Raw genomic sequence first — 24,604 nt, 5'->3', positions numbered from 1 at the left:
ATTTTTTAATTTAATTCATCATTTTCAAGGTATCTTTATTTTTCACACTGGACTTATAACCACACATCCGCTAGAGATCAATGTGGATCTTTTTTTTTAATTTTTGAATTTTATTTAATTTTTTTTACACAGCAGGCCCTTATTAGTCATCAATTTTATACACATCAGTGTATACATGTCAGTCCCAATCTCCCAATTCATCACAACAACACCCCCAACCCCCGCCACTTTCCCCTCTTGGTGTCCATACGTTTGTTCTCTACATCTGTGTCTCAATTTCTGTCCTGCAAACCGGTTCATCTGTACCATTTTTCTAGGTTCCACATATATGCATTAATATACGATATTTGTTTTTCTCTTTCTGACTTACTTCACTCTGTATGACAGTCTCTAGATCCATCCACATCTCCACAAATGACCCAATTTTGTTCCTTTTTATGGCTGAGTAATATTCCATTGTATATATGTACCACATCTTCTTTATCCATTCATCTGTTGATGGGCATTTAGGTTGCTTCCATGACCTGGCTATTGTAAATAGTGCTGCAATGAACACTGGGGTGCATGTGTCTTTTTGAATTACGGTTTTCTCAGGGTATATGCCCAGTAGTGGGATTGCTGGATCACATGGTAATTCTATTTTTAGTTTTTTAAGGAACCTCCATACTGTTCTCCGTAGTGGCTGTATCAATTTACATTCCCACCAACAGTGCAAGAGGGCTCCCTTTTCTCCACACTCTCTCCAGCATTTGTTGTTTGTAGATTTTCTGATGATGCCCATTCTAACTGGTGTGAGGTGATACCTCATTGTAGTTTTGACTTGCATTTCTCTAATAATTAGTGATGTTGAGCAGCTTTTCATGTGCTTCTTGGCCATCTGTATATCTTCTTTGGAGAAACGTCTATTTAGGTCTTCTGCCCATTTTTGGATTGGGCTGTTTTTTAATATTGAGCTGCATGAGCTGTTTATATATTTTGGAGATTAATCCTTTGTCCATTGATTCATATGCAAATATTTTCTCCCATTCTGAGGGTTGTCTTTTTGTCTTGCTTATGGTTTCCTTTGCTGTGCAAAAGCTTTGAAGTTTCATTAGGTCCAATTTGTTTATTTTTGTTTTTATTTCCATTACTCAAAGATGTGGATCAAAAAAGATATTGCTGTGGTTTATGTCAAAGAGTGTTCTTCCTATGTTTTCCTCTAAGAGTTTTACAGTGTCTGGTCTTACATTTAGGTCTCTAATCCATTTTAAGTTTATTTTTGTGTATGGTGTAGGGAGTGTTCTAATTTCATTCTTTTACATAGCTGTCCAGTTTTCCCAGCACCACTTATTGAAGAGGCTGTCTTTTCTCCTTTGTATATTCTTGCCTCCTTTATCAAAAATATGGTGTCCATATGTGCGTGGGTTTATCTCTGGGCTTTCTATCCTGTTCCATTGGTCTATATTTCTGTTTTTGTGCCAGTACCATACTGTCTTGATTACTGTAGCTTTGTAGTATAGTCTGAAGGCAGGGAGTCTGATTGCTCCAGCTCCGTTTTTTTCCCTCAAGACTGCTTTGGCTATTTGGGGTCTTTTGTGTCTCCATACAAATTTTAAGATTTTTTGTTCTAGTTGCTTAAAAAATGCCATTGGTAATTAGACAGGGATTACATTGAATCTGTAGATTGCTCTGGGTAGTATAGTCATTTTCATAATATTGATTCTTCCAATCCAAGAACATGGTATATCTCTCCATCTGTTGGTATCATCTTTAATTTCTTTCATCAGTGTCTTATAGTTTCCTGCATACAGGTCTTTTGTCTCCCTAGGTAGGTTTATTCCTAGGTATTTTATTCTTTTTGTTGAAATGGTAAATGGGAGTGTTTCCTTAATTTCTCTTTCAGATTTTTCATCCTTAGTGTATAGGAATGCAAGATATTTCTGGGCATTAATTTTGTATCCTGCAACTTTACCAAATTCATTGATTAGCTCTAGTAGTTTTCTGGTGGCACCTTTAGGATTCTCTATGTATAGTATCATGTCATCTGCAAACAGCGACAGTTTTACTTCTTCTTATCCAATTTGTATTCCTCTTATTTCTTTTTCTTCTCTGATTGCCATGGCTAGGACTTCCAAAACCACGTTGAACAATAGTAGTGAGACTGGACATCCTTGTCTTAGTGACAAATTTGAACTAGTACTAGACTGTACAAAAAAAACTTATTTCCAATTTAAATATATTCAAAGGGAATGAAACCATATATGGAAAGAAATAGTTATTCTTTTTCACACTGCTATCTTATTTGGAAATGGATCTAAAAATCTGACAATTAAAGGGATGGGAGGAAAAGGCTGTGCTTATTTTCAAACATGCCTACCAAGATGTTCGTTTTCTTCATTTATATCTAAGAAAAGTTAGTCTGAGATCCTTTATGGAATAGAGCTCCCCCATTAGGAACGGGTTAAGCTGGAGGCAGATGAAATGAACAGAATAAGCAGCGATCTCCTGAGAGGTCTGAAGTACTTATAAGGAAGACTCAGCAGGTAAAAAGGGCAAAAAAAACTAGAGGGTGCCTCCCCATGAGTTTGGGGCTATTGTTAACTGAAGGATGAGTGGTTCACTTCGTGGGATCCATACAGGTTTGGTTTTGCTAGGTGGGAGCAAAAAAGTTTTTTCCTGTTATAGTATAAATTCAGTCAAGAAAGAGTTATTTTGGCTTTATAAATAATACAAACACTTTCATGAAATTCAATGAAAAGCTGTCTCTCAGAATACTGTCCTGTTACCTCTTTCAAAGGCAAGATTTTATGAGCCATATCTTGTACCATGACATGACAGCTTAATCTAAACGCATCTAAGTACCATGGGAAAAATACTACCTACCACGGAATCAAGGCTGGAGACAATTAACTTGAAGGGTAGAAAACTTACTTTACCCCTTGAATATTTTCTACAGCAATATAAAACCAATGCAGGCTAATTCGTGAGGCTGTAGTGTCATCTTTTGCCAAGTAACAGAACCCAAAAACATGAAAGAATGTGAAATCACTGATTAGCAACCTCAGAAAAGTCAACCAATGCCCCTGGTTTGGGTTTTGGCTTGGTTTTGTCTCCTATGGCACAGGAGCTTGGGGCGACAAGTTGTGAAAAGCATTTATTCCAGCAGCCATCCAATACTCATCGACACATTTGTTGAAGGAGCCTATGAATAGGGTCCACTCTTGCAAGGAAAGTTCAAAAAGGAAGGGACAGGACAAGTATCTGCTTCCCTTCTCTCCTTATCAGGCACTGAGACTTAGAAGCGATGGTCACAAAGGGTGAGGCGATGGCCAGGAGGACCGCACTAACCATCTGCATTTTGCCCAAATATCAAAGGCCACCGATTCATGAATGCACACATGCCAGGCATGACGTTGGACGTGGCTACTCCCAAGCACCTTGGGATTGTGAGGAGTAAATTCAGTGAGTAGCTGTCTCCCATCTCTTTATATCGATTTCCAGCACTCTCTGGAAGACTGACATAACAAGTGCAGCCATCGTCCCGTTTCTAAATCTCAAGGGGCACACTTCTCAGCTGGTGCCAACAGATACCAAATGGGTGGGACATACACAGATGACTCCAGCCAGAATTCACAGAGAAATGACGGCGGTGAACACTGTCTTTTTAAAGTGGTCTAAACATGGATGGACCTAGAAGTTGTCATACTGATGAAGTAAGTCAGACAGAGGAGGACAAATATCGTATAATATCGTTTATATGTGGAATCTAAAAAAATGGTACAAATGAACTTTTTACAAAACAGAAATAGAGTCACAGATGCAGAAAACAAACTGATGGTTACCAAGGGGGAAAGGGGGGGAGGGATAAATTAGGAGATTGGGATTGACGTATACACACTACTATATATAAAACAGATAACTAATAAGGACCTACTGCATAGCACAGGGAACTCTACTCAATACTCTGTTACGACCTTATATGGGAAAAGAACCTAAAAAGAGTGGATATATGTATACGTATAACTGATTAACTTTGCTGTACTGCAGAAACTAACACAGCATTGTAAATCAACTATACTCCAATAAAAATTTTAAAAAACAAAACATAAAGTGGTCTAGAATGCTTTCTCTATTCTAAATAATAAGAAGAATTTCTGGGGCTTCCCTGGTGGCGCAGTGGTTAAGAATCCGTCTGCCAATGCAGGGGACACGGGTTCTAGCCCTGGTCCAGGAAGATCCCACATGCCGTGGAGCAACTATGCCCGTGTGCCACAACTACTGAGCCTGTGCTCTAGAGCCCGTGAGCCACAACTACTGAGTCTGCATGCCACAACTACTGAAGCCCATGTTCCTAGAGCCCGTGCTCCACAACAAGAGAAGTCACCACAATGAGAAGCCCACACACTGCAGTCAAGAGTAGCCCCCGCTCTCCACAACTAAAGAAAGCCCATGCACATCCACAAAGACCCAACACAGCCAAAACTAAATAAATAAATAAAATGTATTAAAAAAAAATAAGAAGAATTTCTGAGACGAAAACACCCTAAAGCTACATGGGAACCTCAGATTTTCACTGAGGCTCATTTTAAAAGCACATCCAAGCCCACTGTGTTAAGAGGAATGTGAGAAGAGAAACCCAAGACGGCCACCCAGAGGCAGAGAGGGGCATCAATCCTGTCAACATCTCAAATCTGAGAAATGTGGGAGATGCAGGAAGTTCCCCTTCTGTGCGCTGGGTTTCTGACAAAATGCGTGAACGCCATTTTCTGCTTTACTGACATCTTCATGGGCTGAAAAGAACAAATGCATCCTCGCGCATCTGATATTAGGAATAAATCTACATCCACAACTGGTACTTGAAGAGTGAATCATCACTCATTACACTTCTCACACTGTGCATCTCCATTTAAACAAAAACATTTACATTTTGTTTGTTTATTTGTTTTTTGTGGTACGCGGGCCCCTCACTGTTGTGGTCTCTCCCGTTGCGGAGCACAGGCTCCGGACGCACAGGCTCAGCGGCCATGGCTCACGGGCCCAGCCTCTCCGCGGCATGTGGGATCTTCCCGGACCGGGGCACGAACCCATGTCCCCTGCATCGGCAGGTGGACTCTCAACCACTGCGCCACCAGGGAAGGCCAAACATTTACATTTGACTTTTACATTTACATTTACATTTTACATGATACTGCTAGACTATAAAATCAGATGATTCATCACAGGTAGGTAAACAGGTTCACAAAGAAGCAGCCTCAGCAAAGGAAAGCCAAATGAGCAGCAGATCTTAAACCTGGGATTGAACCTGGAACCAGAATAGCAGGTGACAGAGATGCTACTATAAATACACTGAATAAAAATCAAGCCCAAAGAATGAAGACTGGTTAGTGCATTAGTCTCTTATCCCAGCTGGTTCAGCTGCTGTTTGGGAAGCCACAGTAACATGTCAGGGAAGAAGAGAAATCCGGCAAAAAGTTTTCCCTAAAGCCATTCCTCTTGCAGGGAATCCAAGCTTTAATGTGAAAGCAGCCCTCCTATCTTTCTCCAGTGCAAGGTGAGAATAATGTTTCCATGGCTGGTGGCCATGAAAATACACTCTGCAGCCTGATAAAAAAAGAACTCACATGCCACAACAGCCACAGACACTATAATTTGAGTGTTCTAGGTATATTTACACACAAATACAGGCAATTCATACTTTCCTCACTTTAGAATTAACTTGTCCATTGTTATCAACCCTATCTTAATTAAAACGGCAGAAATTCTACTGCTTTCAGCCAGCCTGGTTCCACTGCAGCTGCAGAATGAAGGCCCCTGTATCTTTACACCCTCAAACCGCAACACTGCCCGTGACCTCTCCTCCCAAAGCTCCGACACTCCCAGCATCACAAGATGAAGCAATGTGGTCCTACCTGGTACCTCTTGCCACCCCACAATCATCACTGCCCTGCACAGGGGACCAATGATTTGCAGGAGATAAAATTCCCCTAAGCAAGCCCTAGCTTGGATTAGTTAACCAACATGCTTAAGCTCCCTCTTGAGGTCAGCATTCCTCCTTTCTTTCCCACCAAGATACCTTAGTAAGATAAAGGTAACAGATGGGGATGGAGGAGAGGAAGAATCCAGAAGAAAAGAGTTGAAAATGCTTGGTCGCTGAGATGGATAAGTGTTACGGACTGAACTATCTCCCCAAAATTCACATGGCGAAGCCTTAACCCCCCAGTACTTCAAAATGTGACCTTATTTGGAAACAGGACCTTTAAAGAAGTAATTAAGATTAAATGAGGTCATTAGGGTGGGCCCTTAATCCAATCTGACTTGTGTCCTTACCAGAAGAGAAAAGTAGGATGTAGACACACACAGAAGAAAGATCATGTGAAGAGGCAGTGAGTAGACAGCCATCTACAAGCCAAGGAGAGAGGCCTCTGGGGAAACCAAACTTCCCAACACCTTGATCTCGGACTTCCAACCTCCAGAAAGTAAAGCTCTGTTGTTTAAGACACCCAGCCTGCGGTATTCTGTTACGGCAGCCCTAGCAAACTAATAAAGGAAGGAGCAGAGCATCCTGAAGAGGAAAATGTCAGAAGTTGCCTCCTATCCATTTCCACACAGTGGTCTTCCCCCTGGGGATCTCTCTCCTCAAGCCCCCAGGAGCTCAGGATCCTCATACTGACCTGCAACTGAAATTAAGGAACAGAGCATTTCACTGCAAATGCTCCCGGCTCCAGATACTAGGAAAGCAATCTGATTAAAAATGCGCACACACAATTACACTACTCCAAAGATACAACTATGGTACATCCTATGGCTTCAGTCTACTGTTCTTTCTCTTTGCTTCCCTTCTCCCCCTTCCAGCTTCCAGGAACAGCAGAGAAGAAACTGAACATTTACTGACATTAAGAGTTTTATCTTACTGGGTAGCTTTTATTTTATGCAGAAGGGAAGGGACTCAGAGAGGTTAAAGTAACTTTTCCAAGAGTAGAACCAGAAACTGAACCCAGATATTTCTGAATCATAAGCCCTTGGGACTTCCCTGGTGGTCCAGTGGGTAAGACTCCGTGCTCCTAACACAGAGAGCAGCAGTTCGATCTCTGGTCAGGGAACTAAGATCCCACATGCCACACGGCGAGGCAAAAAGAAAGAAAAAAGAAAAACCCCTCATCTTTCCCACGAAGCCAGTTTCTTTCCTGCAGCCAAGATGGCCAAATGTTTTATAAAATAGTTCTATTGGGGGAAAAAAGCCACTGTAAACACTCTCCTAATATCCCGAGAGATTTAATCTTAAATTGGTATTCATTAGATGCTGCTTGCTATCGAAGCCTGTGGAACAACTAAAATTTGAAATTTCACAAATCATGATGAACATAAATGACCATTAACACCCTTGAACAGTGTTTATGGAAAGATAAACCAATGCAATACCTACTTTTAAAATCCAGCTTAAGGACTATAGAAAGGCAATGTGAGTTCTGTGCTTTCCTACCATTTTTCAGCATCTGGCAGGCACAGCTCTGGCGACAAGGCTGCTCCGAGCTCACAGAGGCCACACGTCACGAGGCAGCCAGCCCTGCCCCTCCAGGCAGGCACTTTTCACGCTTCCTGCTTAGCTGCAGCAGGTGAAATCAGCAGTTAACTTCCCCTGATAATAAGCCCAAATCAGCTTAATTTAATTTTCTTTCCTGAGAACTGAAAAGGGCTGAGTACCTTCAGGAAATGCCTGACTATAAGCGAGGTCCCCAAGCAGTAAGACTGAGCACAGTGAAGGCCCCCAAAACTGCAAGACCAGCTCCCGGGAAGAAAACTGGCCTAAGAGGTGATGAAAGCAGAGCACAGCCCCTCCTGGCCTCGGGGAGAGGAATGGGGGCCTTGAAGGACCCCCTCCCCCTTCCCTTTTGGCTCTCGGAAAGGCTTGGCCGTGAATAAAAAGCAACCACCACCTTCACATTCATGAGTAGCTCTATGCGCCCAGCCACCTTGCTGCCTGGAACAATTATGCACATCATTAAAGCTGCTGGCCATCCCTCTGGGACTGCCGTTCAGTTTCCACCACACCCTCAGCTCCTGGGTTCTTAGTAGTCACAGCTTATGGCTGACACAGCACGATCGTTCCGTTACTGATAAGATTAATAGGAACATCAGCTGCTGGGAAACTAAAAGAGCACAGACGAAAGCCGAGAAGCCAGCTTCATGCGGATGAGTTTGATCTGGGACAAGCCGAGGGTGAGGTAATAACGGGGCATCTAGTGAAAATAGTGAAGAGACGCTGGGTAGAGCCCTCAGCACAGTGTGCTGGTGACTGACTGTGAACGAGATCTTCAAGGGGGAGGATGTGTGGGCCAATGAGGAGGATGGAGGACCAGACTCTCAGGCATCCACATACAGGCAGTGGGAGAAGCGTGGAAAGCAGAGGGAAACCAGGGAGGCTAGTGAAATAACCACCACTTAGAGCCTGCCGTCCACTATGGCCCGTTCTGTGTGCCTCCTGGGCGCCTGAGGCCGGTCCACACTGAGATGTGCTCCAAGTATAAAACACACACCTGACACAGATGAACTTATCTATGCCACAGAAGCAGACTCACAGACGTGGAGAACAGACTTCTGGTCGCCAAGGAGGAGAGGGGGTGGGGGAAGGATGCATTGGGAGCTTGGGACTAGCAGATGCAAACTAGTATATATAGGATGGATAAACAGCAAGGTCCTACTGTATACTGTATAGCACAGGGAACTAGATTCAATGTCCTGTGATAAACCATAATGGAAAAGAATAAGACAAAGAATGTATATATATATGTATGTATATATATATATATATATGTATAACGGAATCACTGCTGTACAGTAGAAACTAACACAACATTGTAAATCAACTATACTTCAATAAAGTTAATTTTTTTTAAAAAAGAAGTAAAACACACACTGGATTTTGAGGCCTAAATGGACAAAAGTCCCATGTCTCCTAGTGAAGTTCAGAGAACTTACACCATGGGAAAGTATCCGACGGCCCACTGGTGATCTCTCAACAGCCCTGTTGGAGAGCGGTGAGCCCGATGACAGTAAGTAAACCATCGCTGTGTCTACACATTTTGAGCAGAGAAACAGTAGAATGAAGAGACGTTTTGTTTTGTTGATTCTGAAAGAGAAGACTTGTGAATGTTTGTAAACAGCGTGCTAGCCCCCTTCTTATTCCAGCAAGACAGGAACACGTGGCCTCCCAAATTCACATTCTCATCCCCACGGAACCATCTGGGAAGAGCACACACACCAATACCAGCAGAGATGGGGAAGGGAGGGGGATGGGTAGGAATGCTGTGATTTATCTAGAAAGAAGCTCAGGCCTTCCGTGTTTAGGTTTTTGTTTTAAATCCTGGATGAGATCACGAACAAGGCTGAAAGGGCCGACAGAGGGTTAGCTGCCGGGCCTGAGGACAGCATGGGGCGGCACCGCCAAGCACATTCTGAATCCTGGGATTCCAAGGCCATGTCACCTGGCTGTTGGCTTGGTAATGGCCACTGCTTGTGTGAATAAAAAATACTGCCTGCCACATCAGAACACAAGAGATGTTGCAGCCACCAAGCCGTCACATTACAGCCACCCTGACCGTGAGCCCTGAGGGAACTCAGGATGGAAACAGGATGCTCTCCCATAAAACCATCAGATACTACAGCCACCCCGAACAGTGCACCCAGAGGAGACTCAGGATGAGAAAGCACAGGACGCTGGCCCCAGACAGCTAAGGTGCATATCGAAGGAATGATTTCAGTGAGCTCAGACTCTTGCACCTTCTCATACACAGAAAAGCTCTAAATACCTTAACTTGAGATGTCTGGTTTTCTTTAATTAACAATAATCGTTTGATGTTCTGACTACCTGGTCTTTGTTGCAAAAACTCCTCTATATCCTGGTTCCTCCCTCACCTCTTCAGGGCAGTGTCTCAGAGTTATCTGAGATGCTGTGTCCCGGGCTTAAGTCCTCAGTTTTGTCCGCTGAATAAAACATAACTCTCAACTTTTAGGTTGTGCATTTTTTTTCAGTCGACAATTGAACATATATTCATCAAGAAATTTCTCCACGTCAGTTTTGTCCGCTGAATAAAACATAACTCTCAACTTTTAGGCTGTGCATTTTTTTTCAGTCGACAACTGAACATACATTCATCAAGAAATTTCTCCACGGTTGTGAGAAGTTTTTTTACTACCTAACTTCAAGCATGTACCTAAATGCCACAGAGCCTTCAGGCTGCTTTTTCCTCTTATTCCCCAGCCCCTAAATAAATTAACTTTGAAAAGTGTAACTGTTGATAGCTATCTATAACTTCTGAATGGAGACTAATGGAAAAAAGAGGCCCTGACGGCACGCTTGATCCAGCGTCAGGCTGTAATTCTGGATGGGCTACAAGTCACTGTAAATACTCACAAAAAAAAAGAAAAGATGCGGGGACTTCCCTGGTGGTCCAGTGGTTAAGACTCTGAGCTTCCACTGCAGGTGGGCACGGGGAAGATCCCACGTGCCATGCGGCCAAAAAAAAAAGATGCAAGTGGTTACAGAAAGTAAGTCCTCTGGCAAATTGTTAAAACATCCAGTCTTCGTTTCATAAACAACTAGATGTTATTCAAGCTTTTGTGACTTCTCTCCTGCTGCAAGGAGATGTAAGAATTAAAGGTTACCTGACACTGCAGGTGTGGATGGAAACATTTATTTCTCATGCATATTGTGTCACAAACTTGACCTATTAAATTCCTCAAATACTGAAGTATAACAATAGCAGGGGTGACTTTCCTGGTGGCGGTGTGGTTAAGAAGCCGCCTACCAATGTAGGGGACACGCGTTCGAGCCCTGGTCCGGAAGGATCCCACGTGCCATGGAGCGACTAAGCCCATGCGCCCCAACTACTGAGCCTGCGCTCTACAGCCCGCAAGCCACAACTACTGAAGCCCGTGTGCCTAGGGCCTGTGCTCCGCAACAAGAGAAGCCATCGCAATGAGAAGCCCACGCACTGCAACAAAGAGTAGTCCCGGCTCACCGCAACTAGAGAAAGCCCACGCACAGCAACGAAGACCCAACTTAGAAATAAATAAATAAATATAAATAAACAAACAAACAGCAGGGTCCAATTTGACACTCTTTCCATATAGAAGAAATTTACAGAGAAACTAACAAGCACGCGGTTGACACACATCTGCCTACCCAAGCACTTGGTGGTGACCTTATGGTACTAAGAACTTGGAAACACTACAAGCCTGCATGAGAGTTAGCTGTAAATGGCAATCCTCTCTTTGGTATAATACCTGTGCAATTTTTTTCCCTAATTGAAGGAACTCAATACCAGGGATTTAATTCCACAAGATAACGGGGCAGTGCATGAAAGCACTACCAACAAATTAAAACAGAGGCACACTGACAATAACAATGTTAATATCTCATTTCCAGGCCACAAGAAATAGTCAGCATCATAGTTCACTGATGGTTCCTACCAAAGACTTTTGTTTTAAAGCAGAGTAGTGTAGTTGTTAACAGACAGGCTCTGGCGCAGGTTGGACTCCTGGATCCAAGAGAAGAGCTGCGCGGTTTAACCTCCCAGTGCCTCAGTTAAAATGCAGATAGAAATAGTATAGACTTCACACGTCCTGTGAAGAGAAAATGAGTTAATGCACAAATGTAGCAGGGAAGAACAGATCTGACTCCACATTAGATCTGTTTCTTTTACTTTAATCTTTGCATTCTATTGCTTTTCCTACAAGTTCAGAATGTTGCCTATGGCCTGAAAGATACACGAAAGCCCATGTCTGAAGGCTCTGACCTTTAAAGATATAACATTTTTCCATTCACATAGAGATTAAAAATTGCAGGGATAGACTGAGAGCTTCGGATTGACATGTACACGCTGCTATACATAAAACGGATAACCAACAAGGACCTACTGTAGAGCACAGGGAACGCTGCTCAATATTCTGTAATAACCTAAAAGGGAAAAGAATTTGAAAAAGAATAGATACATGTATATGTATAACTGAATCACTTTGCTGTACACCTGAAACTATCACAACATTATTCATCAACTATGCTCCAATATAAAATAAAAATTTTTTTTAAAAAGTTGCAGAACAGAGAATAACCTTTGTGTGGTTGGAGGTTTACGGGAACATGGTGACCTGACCTACGGGGACAGCTGCAAGAACAAAGGATTCTGACACCAACGAGTTTGCAGCAGCCAACCACACTCCCTCCCCTTTCAGTATAAAAGAAGCCTGAATCCTAACTCAGGGGAGATGGTTCTTGGGGACACTAGTCCCCCTTCTTCTCGGTCTGCTGGCTTTCTGAATAGAGTTGCTATTCCTTGTCCCAACACCTCCCGATTTATTGGCCTGTCGTGTGGCAAGCAGTCCGAGCTTGGACTCGGAACTCAAACACTGCTTTACAATACCACCTGACCCCTACTAAGTGCTCAATATTGCCATCTACTATTTTAATCAATTAATGCTTATCAGCACCTTGATCGTAGCAAACCAAGATCCCAGGTGGGGACTTCACAGACCAGGACTGAAAGTTTCACCTCTAGAGAAGTCTTTGCCCCCATTTCTCTCTCCTCATCAAAAATTCACAGCGATCTCAGAGCTGTTAATTCCCTCCCCCTGCCCCCCTCGGCCAAAGGTCCTGATAACGCCTGCCTTCCAGGGATTATGTCTAAGTAGTGCCTGGTGGAGTTTACCTTTGAAAGAAAGAAGAGCTCAGTGACGGCAGCCAGGGGAGGAAGAGCTGCTCTGTGAGAAGAAGCTGCCCATTTTTCAGGAGTAAAGGTTTTATGTCTTTAGCCCTTAGATAGCTATCTCCTGCAACATAAATAAGAGAAGCCTCTGGGGAGTACAAGATTCCTGATAAGAGCCAGTAAAAACATCTTTCAGTTTGGATGGGTGACTGGGGCAGGGTCCCATAATGCAAGATGTGTGTGACATATACATGATACGTGCACAACACGGCTGTAATAGACATCTTGCACATAAATTAATTCAGAAATTTTTAAGCTGTCACGAGGAATTTTATTTAGTAACCAACTTGAAGCATTTGTGTGTGTATATATGTATGTGTAGGGGTGGTGTGTATACATGTATAAGCATATGCATATATATAAAGGGAGGGATCTCTCCCAGGTCTACATATAATCTGCAGTCCCTCCCTGAAGTGTGGGCCTTGGGTGTCCACACGAGGGAACTGAGGGGCAACAAACGTGGGGCATCCTGGACGGAAGCAAAGGTAGATCATCACGCCTATGGCTCAGAGCCTCTGCTGACATTCTTTCCCACAGACTCGCTTCCCACACTTGGTAGAAAAAAAAATACAGGGGCAGAAAGGGTGGGAAACCCTGAATAAGCAGAATTATAAAACAAACTTTCCAAACTTTTGCCTAGAGCCTCAGATTTTAAAATCACAGCACTGACGTCCAAGCATGAAATCTCAGTCAGAGCAGGCTTGATTCCTAGGTCTCTAGGCTCATGATGACAGGGCCGGGGGAGGGGGGAGGGTAGACTCCCACATGCCACTCTACGAGCACGGCTCCCCAGCGCAGTATTTGCCCTGACCCCGTGTCTAGGGCCTGCCATGCAATTGCAGCTGCATGTTCAGTATCTCTACTTACACATACACCAGCCTCAAAATCAACGACATCATCCTGACCTGCAAATCACCTCCTCCCACTGACGTCCCTCTGTCACTAACACAACCATAGTTCCAGCCACACAAATGTAAAACTTCTTGAGTCATCTCCGATGGACTGGTTTCCCCTGACCCTCAAGTAACCAGGAACAGGCCAGACTCTACAAGGGCAGAGAAGGCAGCTGCCTTGGGTTAACAATAGTCATGGCTGAGATGGCAGCAGAACGTGCACTGGACTCATGGCTATTTCATAAAACCAGTGATAACTAACACCGTAAATCTGTCTGAGCAGGAAGAGATTGTGGCCAGGACAGACCACGTAAACAGGTTACGTAAAAAGACTGAAGCAGGTAACTTTGGATGAATGCAAATGCTGTCATGGTGAATCCTGCTTGAGGTCTCTACAGTTTACGGCAGCCTCTGCCCATCTCCCACTAAGGCCACATCTTCCTCCCCAAGGACCCACCCTGTTCTTCCCATTCCCACAGCCGTCACAGAGTTTAGGGCAGCACCATCTGATAAAATATAACACGAGCCACACATATAATTTTAAGTCTTCTGGTACCCACGTTACCAAAGGGGAGAGGGGGGGAAGGATCAACTGGGAAATTCGGACTGACATATACACACTACTATATATAAAATAGATAACCAACAAGGACCTACTGTATGGCACAAGGAACTCTACTCATTACCTTGAAATAACCTATAACGGAAAAGAATCTAAAAAAGAATATATATATGTCTAACTGAATCACTTTGCTGTATGCCTGAAACTAACACAACATTGCAAATCAACTATATTTCAATTAAAAAAAAATTTTTAAGGTAGAGGGAAAACGGGGAAATTAATTTTAACCATATATTTGACATCATCTAATATGTCCAAAGTAGTATCATTTCAACATGTAATCAATATCAAACAACTACTACTGAGATATTTTACATTCTTTTGGCCACACAAAGTCTTTGAGATCTGCTGTGTATTTTATACTCAGAGCACATCTCATTTCCCACTAGCCGTGTTTCAGGTGTTCAAGAGCCAGGTGTGGCAAGTGGCTACCACACAAATCCCTCTAAATAATGATTACTTCAAATACAGCCCTGGCAGTAACCTGCTACATATGCCCCTTCTGTCTCTGAGGTTCTCCTCTGGCCCTTGCCTTCTCTCCCCACCCATGTTCCACAGTGAAGCTGGACTAATCTACCCAAAACAATCTGATTCGCTTGCCCAAAGTAGGAGCCATATCTGTGTTGTCAACGTCTACCACAGGGACTTCCCCGGTGGCACAGTGGTCAAGAATCCGCCTACTAATGCAGGGGACACAGGTTCAAGCACTGGTCCGGGAAGATCCCACATGCCGCGGAGCAACTAAGCCCGTGCGCCACAACTACTAAGCCTGCGCTCTAGAGCCCACGAGCCACAACTACTGAGCCTGCGAGCCACAACTGAAGCCCGCGCGCCTAGAGCCCGTGCTCCGGAACAAGAGAAGCCACCGCAATGAGAAGCCCGCGCACTGCAACGAAGAATAGCCCCCAGTCGCCGCAACTAGAGAAAGCCCGCATGCAGCAACGAAGACCCAACGCAGCCAAAAATAAAATAAAAAAAAAAACCTACCACAAACTAAACGTTCAATAAATGTTTGTTTAACAGTCGATCGATTAAATGCACCAGGATGAAACCCACGTTCCTTAAAATGACATTCAGGTTGAGCCTTTAACTCTCCCTCCTTCCTCTTTGTAAACCCTCCACCCATTTCCAAAATTCCAGTGAAGGTAGAAAGTGAACAGGCTGTGTCTTCTGGAGCACCAGTTATACTACCTGGGGAGGATTTTCAAATACTTTTGTGTTAAAATGCTCCGATACATCCTGACCGGGAAGGCTGGACCCCTATCAGCTGTTAAGATTAAACACAAGTCTCCAAATGCATTCTGAGCGTACAGCAAGCAGCTTTAAAGCTGATGCTGCCGAAAACCTCCAACCACTCCCATGGGCTTTTGCTCCCCTCTTGCCGGTCGGCACACTGATGAAAATACTCCCCCAAATCTCTGGCTGCCCGGGGCCATCTGGTCACACCACATGCCTGCTTATCTCTACTCCATCAGGACTCCCTTCGCCTGTCTCTCCCGCGCCCTCTCTCCCATCTCAGATGCCGGGAAGACCACCCTGACTGGTGGGAAGTAGAATTTCCTAAACTGCACCTGACCTTAAAAGTGGTATAATTCTCCTGGCATAAATTATACCCACTTAACATGGTTAGGTGGCCAGCTTTCTCTCTGCTCCTATAACAGAGAATCCTTAAGAGCAGGGACTCTATCTCCTACAGCTTCTAATTCCCCAGAGTGACTTCCTGCTGACGGATGGATGAACAGAAAGTGCAGCCAATTCTGCTTCAGGTCACCCAGCGTGCAGGAGAGAAACACAAAAACATAGAAAAGTAAAAAGTTAAACACAAACTTGAGTATGTAAAGTCTTCCCCGAATGACTTCATTGGGCAAACACGTTTTTCTTACTTGTGGGTGACAAGTTTATAATAATATGATGAGCAATGCAAAACAGTTAAAAATTTAGGGTGAGGCGAGCAAAGGAAAATGTTTATTAACATCACGCCACACTCGATGTTCGTTTCAATGTTGAATGTAAGTTTTTAAGAAAAACTTCCTAATAAAAGCAAAACTTCTCCTAATAAAAGTTAGGGGAAACCAGTATTAAAGTGAAAAATCTTAAAGTAAAACATATTCCTGGAGCAATGGCCTAATAAAAAAAACTGAAATAAATAATTTTGAAAATAAAACATAAACATTGTCTAAAATCTTGCCTGACAAGAATTAGAAGAAAAAAATGAACTTTGCCAAAACATTGAAGGAAATGAAATTATTCAGTCCTGATAATTCAGTACTTCACTTAGGTTTTTAAAAAATGTGAAAGGCAAAAGTATTGACTGATAAAAAAATGTCATGAAGAACCTAGGGGTAAGACAGGAATAAAGACACAGACCTACTGGAGAACGGACTTGAGGATATAGGGAGGGGGAAGGGTGAGCTGTGACAAAGCGAGAGAGAGGCATGGACATATATACACTAACAAACGTAAGGTAGATAGCTAGTGGGAAGCAGCCGCATAGCACAGGGAGATCAGCTCGGTGCTATGTGACCGCCTGGAGGGGTGGGATAGGGAGGGTGGGAGGGAGGGAGGGAGACGCAAGAGGGAAGAGATATGGGAACATATGTATATGTATAACTGATTCACTTTGTTATAAAGCAGAAACTAACACACTATTGTAAAGCAATTATACCCCAATAAAGATGTTTAAAAATTTAATTAATTAATTAATTTTAAAAAAAGAAAGACTGCATAATAAAAATTTCTAAAGGTTACTGTAGGAAAAAAAAGCATCATCAAGGATTTTCCTTGGGAAATATTTCACTCTTAAGTATTATATAAACATTCCTGATTTTTTTGGACTACTTTTAGCCATTTGGATGACAGACATTAATAATTAAGTCCAGTACAAAAGTGCGCTCTGTACCCATCATATGAGCTATAAATGTCCAAGTTGTTGTGCCTATTTTGAAATGTATTACATATATAGACGTAAATAATTTCTTAAATTATTAAATTCCTAAGGAAGTAAATTTATATATATGTACACATTTTTTTAATTGCCCTGTTAATGAAATCACTCCCTGTAAATTCTATGGCTAAACATTTGAGTGGTTCTCTTTATTCTTCACCCGCTTTCTCTTTATCATCACAAAATACAGCCAGGTTATCAGGAAAAGATGCGTAAGTGGGATAGGCTGCAATTTATTGCATGGATTTTTCTAGGACCTAGCATACATTCACCAACACTCCGTTAAAAAAAAAAAATCGCAGCTCAAGACCATAACGTCCTAAGGAGCCATTTTTCCCCATCCATCATTAAACTTTTCTTTCTTTAATAAGCTCTTCTCAGAAAAAGATAGGTCTCCTGGAGCGTCTACAATTATGCTAAACTTTAAGAGGCACAAGAGATTTTGTCTCCATTGTATGTATTTTTTCTCAACTGCCTCACCTAGGAGCAGGTCAGAAGAAAAATGTCAGTTAAAGGTCACAGTACAAGGAGATTCTAATAACAGTAACAGAAAGTTCATTTTATACATCAAAAGCCAGAGAACAGTCAGGGAAACCACTTATGCTCAAAGTAAAAATGGATTTTGGTGAATAAGTATTCATTTAATTATTGGCTTCAATCATAACGGCGGAGGAAGGACTTTCCTACAGAAATTCCCATACCCAAAACCGCTTTTGCAAAAGTCAGGGCAAATGTAATCATGATAGGAAAACAAGGTAGATGACACCAAATTAACAAATGGGAAGTCTTTTTTTCAATCCCTAAGAATAGAGGACATCCAACCACCAGCAATACATGGAAGTGCAGACTGAAACAGAGAATCTATTTACACAGACAGCCACATTGGCAGGGGACCAATAGACAGCCAACAAAATCTTATCTGTCATAATAAAATTTCAATAACACATATGGAACAATAGCAACTTCAACTGTTCTTAAGCCATGTCAACAGTTCATGACCTATAAAACTAGTATGTTTGCCAAGGCACAAATTTTGCTGACTGGTAAGTCAGACCCAGTGAGTCACCCAGCCTCTGTGTGTCAGTGTGGCTTTGCTGTAATCACCATACTTTATATGCTTATTTTCAAGAAGCATTAAAAAAAGAAAAACTTTGTCTCCTCTGAGGAAAATGGCCCCAGAAAGAAAGCCAAGTACTAGTGCCACTGACTGAGATTGCTGTGAACAGGTCTTTAAAATATATATATAATTCTTAACCAAAAAGTTCAAAGTTTTGGATATAGTAAGGCATAGAAGGCTGAATTTGTTAGTGACTTAGTTGTATGCTGTGACTGATGACACCACAAACTCTATGTAGAACAAGGCAATGGAGGTTCACTGTCATCATCAAGGAGAAAGGATGTGAAATTAACGTTTGCCCATTTAAAAAAAAAACTCAGCTAATAGAAATAAAGAAATATAATGCACTGAATAAAGCGTGGAATGTTAACAGAAGAGAGTCAGGCAGGAAGAACCTTCCACAATGGCACAGTAAGCCAAATCAATACCACCTAGTATTGGACTTCCCCAGTGGCACAGTGGTTAAGAATCCTCCTGCCAATGTAGGAGACACGGGTTCAAGCCCTGGTCCGGAAAGGTCCCACATGCTGGGGAGCAACTAAGCCCATGCTCTACAACTACTGAGCCTGCGCTCTAGAGCCCTCGAGCCACAACTGCTGAGCCCACGTGCCATAACTACTGAAGCCCGCGCACCCAGAGTCTGTGCTCCGCAACAAGAGAAGCTCCACCCCCACTCGCCGCAACTAGAGAAAGCCCGCAGGCAGCAGCGAAGACCCAACACAGCCAAAAATAAATTAATTAATTTAAAAAAAAACACCTGGTATAGTGGTCACAGATTGGAAGACCCAATATAGTCAAGATGCCTATTCACCCCAAATTTATATACAGGTTTAATGCAATTCTTATCAAAATCCCAGTCAGATATTTTGGTAGATATAGACAAGACTATTCTAAAATGTACATGGATTGGCAAAGGAACTACAATGGTAAAGCAATGTTCGAAAACAGGAATAAAGTGGAAGGAAACATTTTACCTGATTTCAATACTTATTAGGTGGCTACAGGATCCAAGACTGTGTGGTACTGATGGACACACAGACACATAGATGAATGGAGCAGACTACAGAACCCAGAAATAGTCCCACCCAAGTATGGCCAACTAATTTTTTGCAAAAGCAATTCAGTATAAGAATGGTAGTCTTTTAAACTCTGCCATTTACAACGATGTGTATGGACCTAGAGCGTATTACGCTAGTGAAATAAGTCAGACAGAAAAAGACAAATACTGTGTTATCACTTATATGTGGAATATAAAAAATAAAACAAATAAACATATGTAGTAAAACAGACTCACCAATGTAGAAAACAACCTAGTGGATACCAGTGTGGAGAGGGAAGAGGAGAGGGACAAGATAGATATTACAAAACTACTATAATAAATATCTTTAAAGACAGGCGAAAACAGAAAGAATATCACAAGAGAATTTAAATCTAGAAAATGAATCAAATGCAAATTTTATGACTAAAAAATAAAATAACTAAAAATTTAAGAATTCAGTAGATGGGTTCACCAGCAGACTGGACAAAGCAGAGAGATTTGTGAACTGGTGGAAAGGTGAGAAGGAAATATCCAGATTGAAGTACAAAGAGAAAAAGGAGTGAAAATACAGATGAGAATGCAAAAAAGACATGGGGAAAAGGAGCAAAATACATATAATTGGAGTCCCAAAAAGGGGGACGAGAGAGAGAGAATGAGACAGAAGGAATGTTTGAAGAAATACTGGCCAAGAATTTTCCAAAATGAATGAAGAATATCAAGCCACAAATACAAATACCAAACAGAATAAAAGGAATGAAAATATCTCCTTTAAAAATTAAAGGGCTTCCCTGGTGGCGCAGCGGTTGAGAGTCCGCCTGCTGATGCAGGGGACACGGGTTCGTGCCCCGGTCCGGGAAGATCCCACATGCCGCCGAGTGGTTGGGCCCGTGAGCCATGGCCGCTGAGCCTGCGCGTCCAGAGCCTGTGCTCCACAACGGGAGAGGCCACAACAGTGAGAGGCCCACGAACCGCAAAAAAAAAAAAAAAAAAAAAAATTAAAAAAACGATAAGACTTACAGCTGACCTTTCAAATACAAACAATGAAAGCCGGAAGGGCTGAAAGAAAAACCACCAGCAACTGCCAATTCTATACTCAGATGAGGAGAAATAGAGATGTTTTCAAACAAACACTGAGCAGATTTATTGTTAGTAGACCCAGGATAAAAGAAATCCTAAGGGAGTTCTTCAGACAGGAGAAAAATGATCTCACATGTAAGCATGGTAATGAAGGAAGGAATGAAAGGTACAAGCCAGTATAACATACTGGTAACTCTAAATGAATAATGACTGTTTTAAAAACAATAATAATGTCTTGTGGAGTTTAAAGATATAGAGAGAATTAAAATAAAATACACCAACACAACAGCACAAAAAGCAGGAGGGGGGTAAATGAAATTAAACTTCTTTGAGGTCCGTGCATTGTCCAGAAAACTATAAAAGTACTCATTTAAAGTGGATGCTAATGAATTAAGGATACATGTTATAATCTCTAGTATAAACACTAAAAGAATAATAAAAGAATGTATAACTCACAAGCTAATAGAGGCTTATTAATAAATGATCAATCTAAAAGAACTCAAAAATGAAAAAATAAAGAAGTACAAAGAACTAATGGAACAACAGTAAGACGATAGATTTAAACCCACATATTTTTAAGCTGTATGTGCACAGGGTTAGGCTCCCAAACCAAGCAGAGTTCAGATGCTTAAAGCAGCAAAACAAAACCTCTTAGAAAACCACAGCAAACATCATACTTGATGAAATTCTCTAAGCTTTCCCTTAATCTGAGGGAAAGGATCAAAGATCTGTCATATCTTCTAGTTCAAATTTATTAAGGTCCTGGTCGGTGCAATGAGTCAAGAATAAAAAATAAAAATCGGGAAGCAAAGAATAAAATGGTCATTATGCACAGATGACATGACTGGATACACAGAAGATCTAAAAGAATCCACAGATAAACTATAAGAATTAATAAATGAACTTAGCAAAGTTGCTAGATACAAGGTCAATACATAAAGTCGAGTATATTTTTGTATTCTAGGTAACAATTATTAAATGATACCATTTACATTACCATCAATAAACATCATACACCTAGGAATAAACTGATCCCAAAACTGTACAATACTCTCTTAGAAAACTAAGTGTAATTACTGAGAGAAATTTAATACATAAATATAAATAGAAGGTTAACTCATATTCATAGATTGTGAATAAGAAGTAACATTGGGAAGATGTCAATTCTTCCCAAAACAATATATAGATTCAATACTATCTCATTAAAAATTCCAGCAGTTTATTTTGTGGAAACGTACAAGCTACGTAATTCCAAAATTTAAACAGAAATGAAAGATTCAAGAAAATCAAAGAAAATTTTGAAGGATTAAAGTTAGAGGACCAACACCAACATATAACAAGACAATATAAAACCAGAACACTTTAAAGTTTATAACATTGGAGCAAGAAAAGCCAGAGAGACCCGTGAAGCCGAATAGGGAGTGCAGAAATAGACAGTCCTGCCTAATTTACTACAAACACACTACTGCAATGCAGTGGGTGGTCTTTTTTAGTAACTGGTGCTGGATCAGTTGGACATCCAAGGGGATCTCCACCTCAAATCACAAACAAAAAAGTCAATTCTATTTGGGTCATAGACTTAAATGTCAAAGTTGATTTAATAAAAAGCTCTAGAAAATAACATGGGAGAATATCCTCATGGCCTTTGGGTAGGTAAGCCAAGATTTCTTAAACAGGATACAAAAAGCACAAACCATGAACAAAAAAACTGATACACTGAAATTCACTAAAATAAAAGCTGCAGCTCAACACCACTAAAAAGAGTGAAAAAGCAACAGTATCAGACAAGATATCTGCAAGAGACATACATGACCAGAGGCTCATAGGTAGAATATATAAAAGCTCTCAAGAAATTAATAAAAGACAACTTTATTTTTAAAATAGGCTCTCACTTGAACGGGTGCTTCGCAGGAGTACATCCAAATGTCCACGACAGAGATGAAAACATTTTCAATATCATGAGTCATTATGAAATGCAAATTAAGACCACAATGAAATACACCGTAATGATTAATTTTTCTAGAAACTAACATTTACTAAGTACTGCTGGTGGGAGCATTAATTGGTACAACCACTTTGTAGAAAAAAAAACTGTTTAGAAAGCTGAGTGTTCATTAAAAAGTCTACGAATAATAAATGCCGGAGAGTGTGTGGAGAAAAAGGAACCCTCCTACACTGTTGGTGGGAATGTAAATCGATACAGCCACTGGAGAACAGTATGGAGGTTCCTTAAAAAAATAAAAATAGACCTACCATATGATCCTGCAATCCCATTCCTGGGCATACATCCAGAGAAAACTATAATTCGAAAAGGTACATGCACCCCAACGTTCATAACAGCGCTATTTACAATAGCCAAGACATGGAAGCAACCTAAGTGTCCACTGACAGATGAATGGATAAGGAAGATGTGGTACATATATACAAGGGAATATTACTCAGCCATAAAACAGAATGAAATAATGCCATTTGAAGCAATATGGATGGACCTAGAGGTTATCATACTAAGTGAAGGAAGTCAGAGAAAGACAAATATCACATGATATCACTTATATGTAGAACCTTAAAAAATGATACAAATGAACTTATTTACAAAATAGAAATAGACTCACAGACACAGAAAACAAACTTATGGTCACCAAAGGGGAAAGGGGGGGAGGAATAAATTGGGAATTTGGGATTAACATATACACGTTACTATACATAAAATCGATAAACAACAAGGACCTACTGTATAGCACAGGGAACTATATTCAATATCTTGTAATAACCTATAATGGAAAAGAATCTGAAAAAGAATATATATATATATATAACTGAATCACCTTGCTGTACAGCTGAAACTAACACAACATTGTAAATTAACTCTACTTCAACTTAAGAAAATGGTTTTAAAAAAACCCTGAGCATTAAGTACACTCCAGTCAGCAATTCCACTCACGGGTACATATCCAACAGAATGTACACATACCTGAATTTCAGGCATTCGCTTAAATATTTAATGTTTGAGAATATCAATAACAGCTTTATTCATAATCATGAAAACCGGAAACAACTCAATGTCTACCCACAAGGTGTGGCACTGAGCAATGACACTAATGAGCACCGTGAGATGCATCTCACAGATACAACATTAAGCAGAAGAGACCACAAAAGAGCACATATCACACTATTCCATTTACGTAAAGCGCAGAAACAGGCAGAACAAGTCTATTTTGCTAGAAGTCAGAATACCAGCTACCTCTGGAGAGGCAGGTGACTACTGGGGGTGGGTCTGAGGGAGGCTTCTAGGTCTGATCTGAGTGATGGTTACACACGAGTGTTCACGTTGCAGAAGTTCATCAAGCCGTATACTTAAGATTCATGTACCTTACTGTATGTGAATGTTACATACTACATTTTTTATTTTAAAAGTTTTTTTTATTTACTTAAAAAATTAATAGGAAAAGAGTCTACAAAAGGCAAATAAATGAATCTTAGGAAGAGTTGCTTGCAGGCAAGGACTATGTCTTATATATCTCATTATTTCCATGGAGTCAAGTAGAATGCCTTACATACATGTATTTAGAAATGCTAAGAACATCATCATGGTAAAAATAATACATAAATTTATGTATAAATTCTATTTCTACAGATGCAAATACAAGAGCTTTCAGCCAGCATTTGATCATCCTCATTAATTTCCCCTTGGATAAAATGGAAAACTGTGGGCTGGCTGATTATAGACAACATAGAACTTATTTGACAGAGACTAAGATGGAAATCTTAGGTTAGCCCTTGGGTTCTAGCCTCAGCTCTTTCCAGTCTAGCAGACTTATTAGTGACTCTATGGAAATTATTTTAAAATACAAAAGAAGGAACCTTTAAGACAAGCTCAGGGCTTCCCTGGTGGCACAGTGGTTGGCAGTCCGCCTGCCAATGCAGGGGACGCGGGTTCGTGCCCCAGTCTGGGAGGATTCCGCATGCTGCGGAGCGGCTGGGCCCGTGAGCCATGGCCGCTGAGCCTGCGCGTCCGGAGCCTGTGCTCCGCGACAGGAGAGGCCGCGGCGGTGGGAGGCCCGCGTACCGCAAATAAAAGACAAGCTCAGAGCACCCCACAAACACCTGACGCACAGGCGGTAGTGAATACATCTTTGTTGAATGCAGGAATATGCATACATAGATAATCATGG

This window comes from Lagenorhynchus albirostris, chromosome 16, assembly GCF_949774975.1.
Source record: "Lagenorhynchus albirostris chromosome 16, mLagAlb1.1, whole genome shotgun sequence".
NCBI classification, from domain to species: Eukaryota; Metazoa; Chordata; class Mammalia; order Artiodactyla; family Delphinidae; genus Lagenorhynchus; species Lagenorhynchus albirostris.
Note: the sequence above shows the minus strand (reverse complement) of the source record.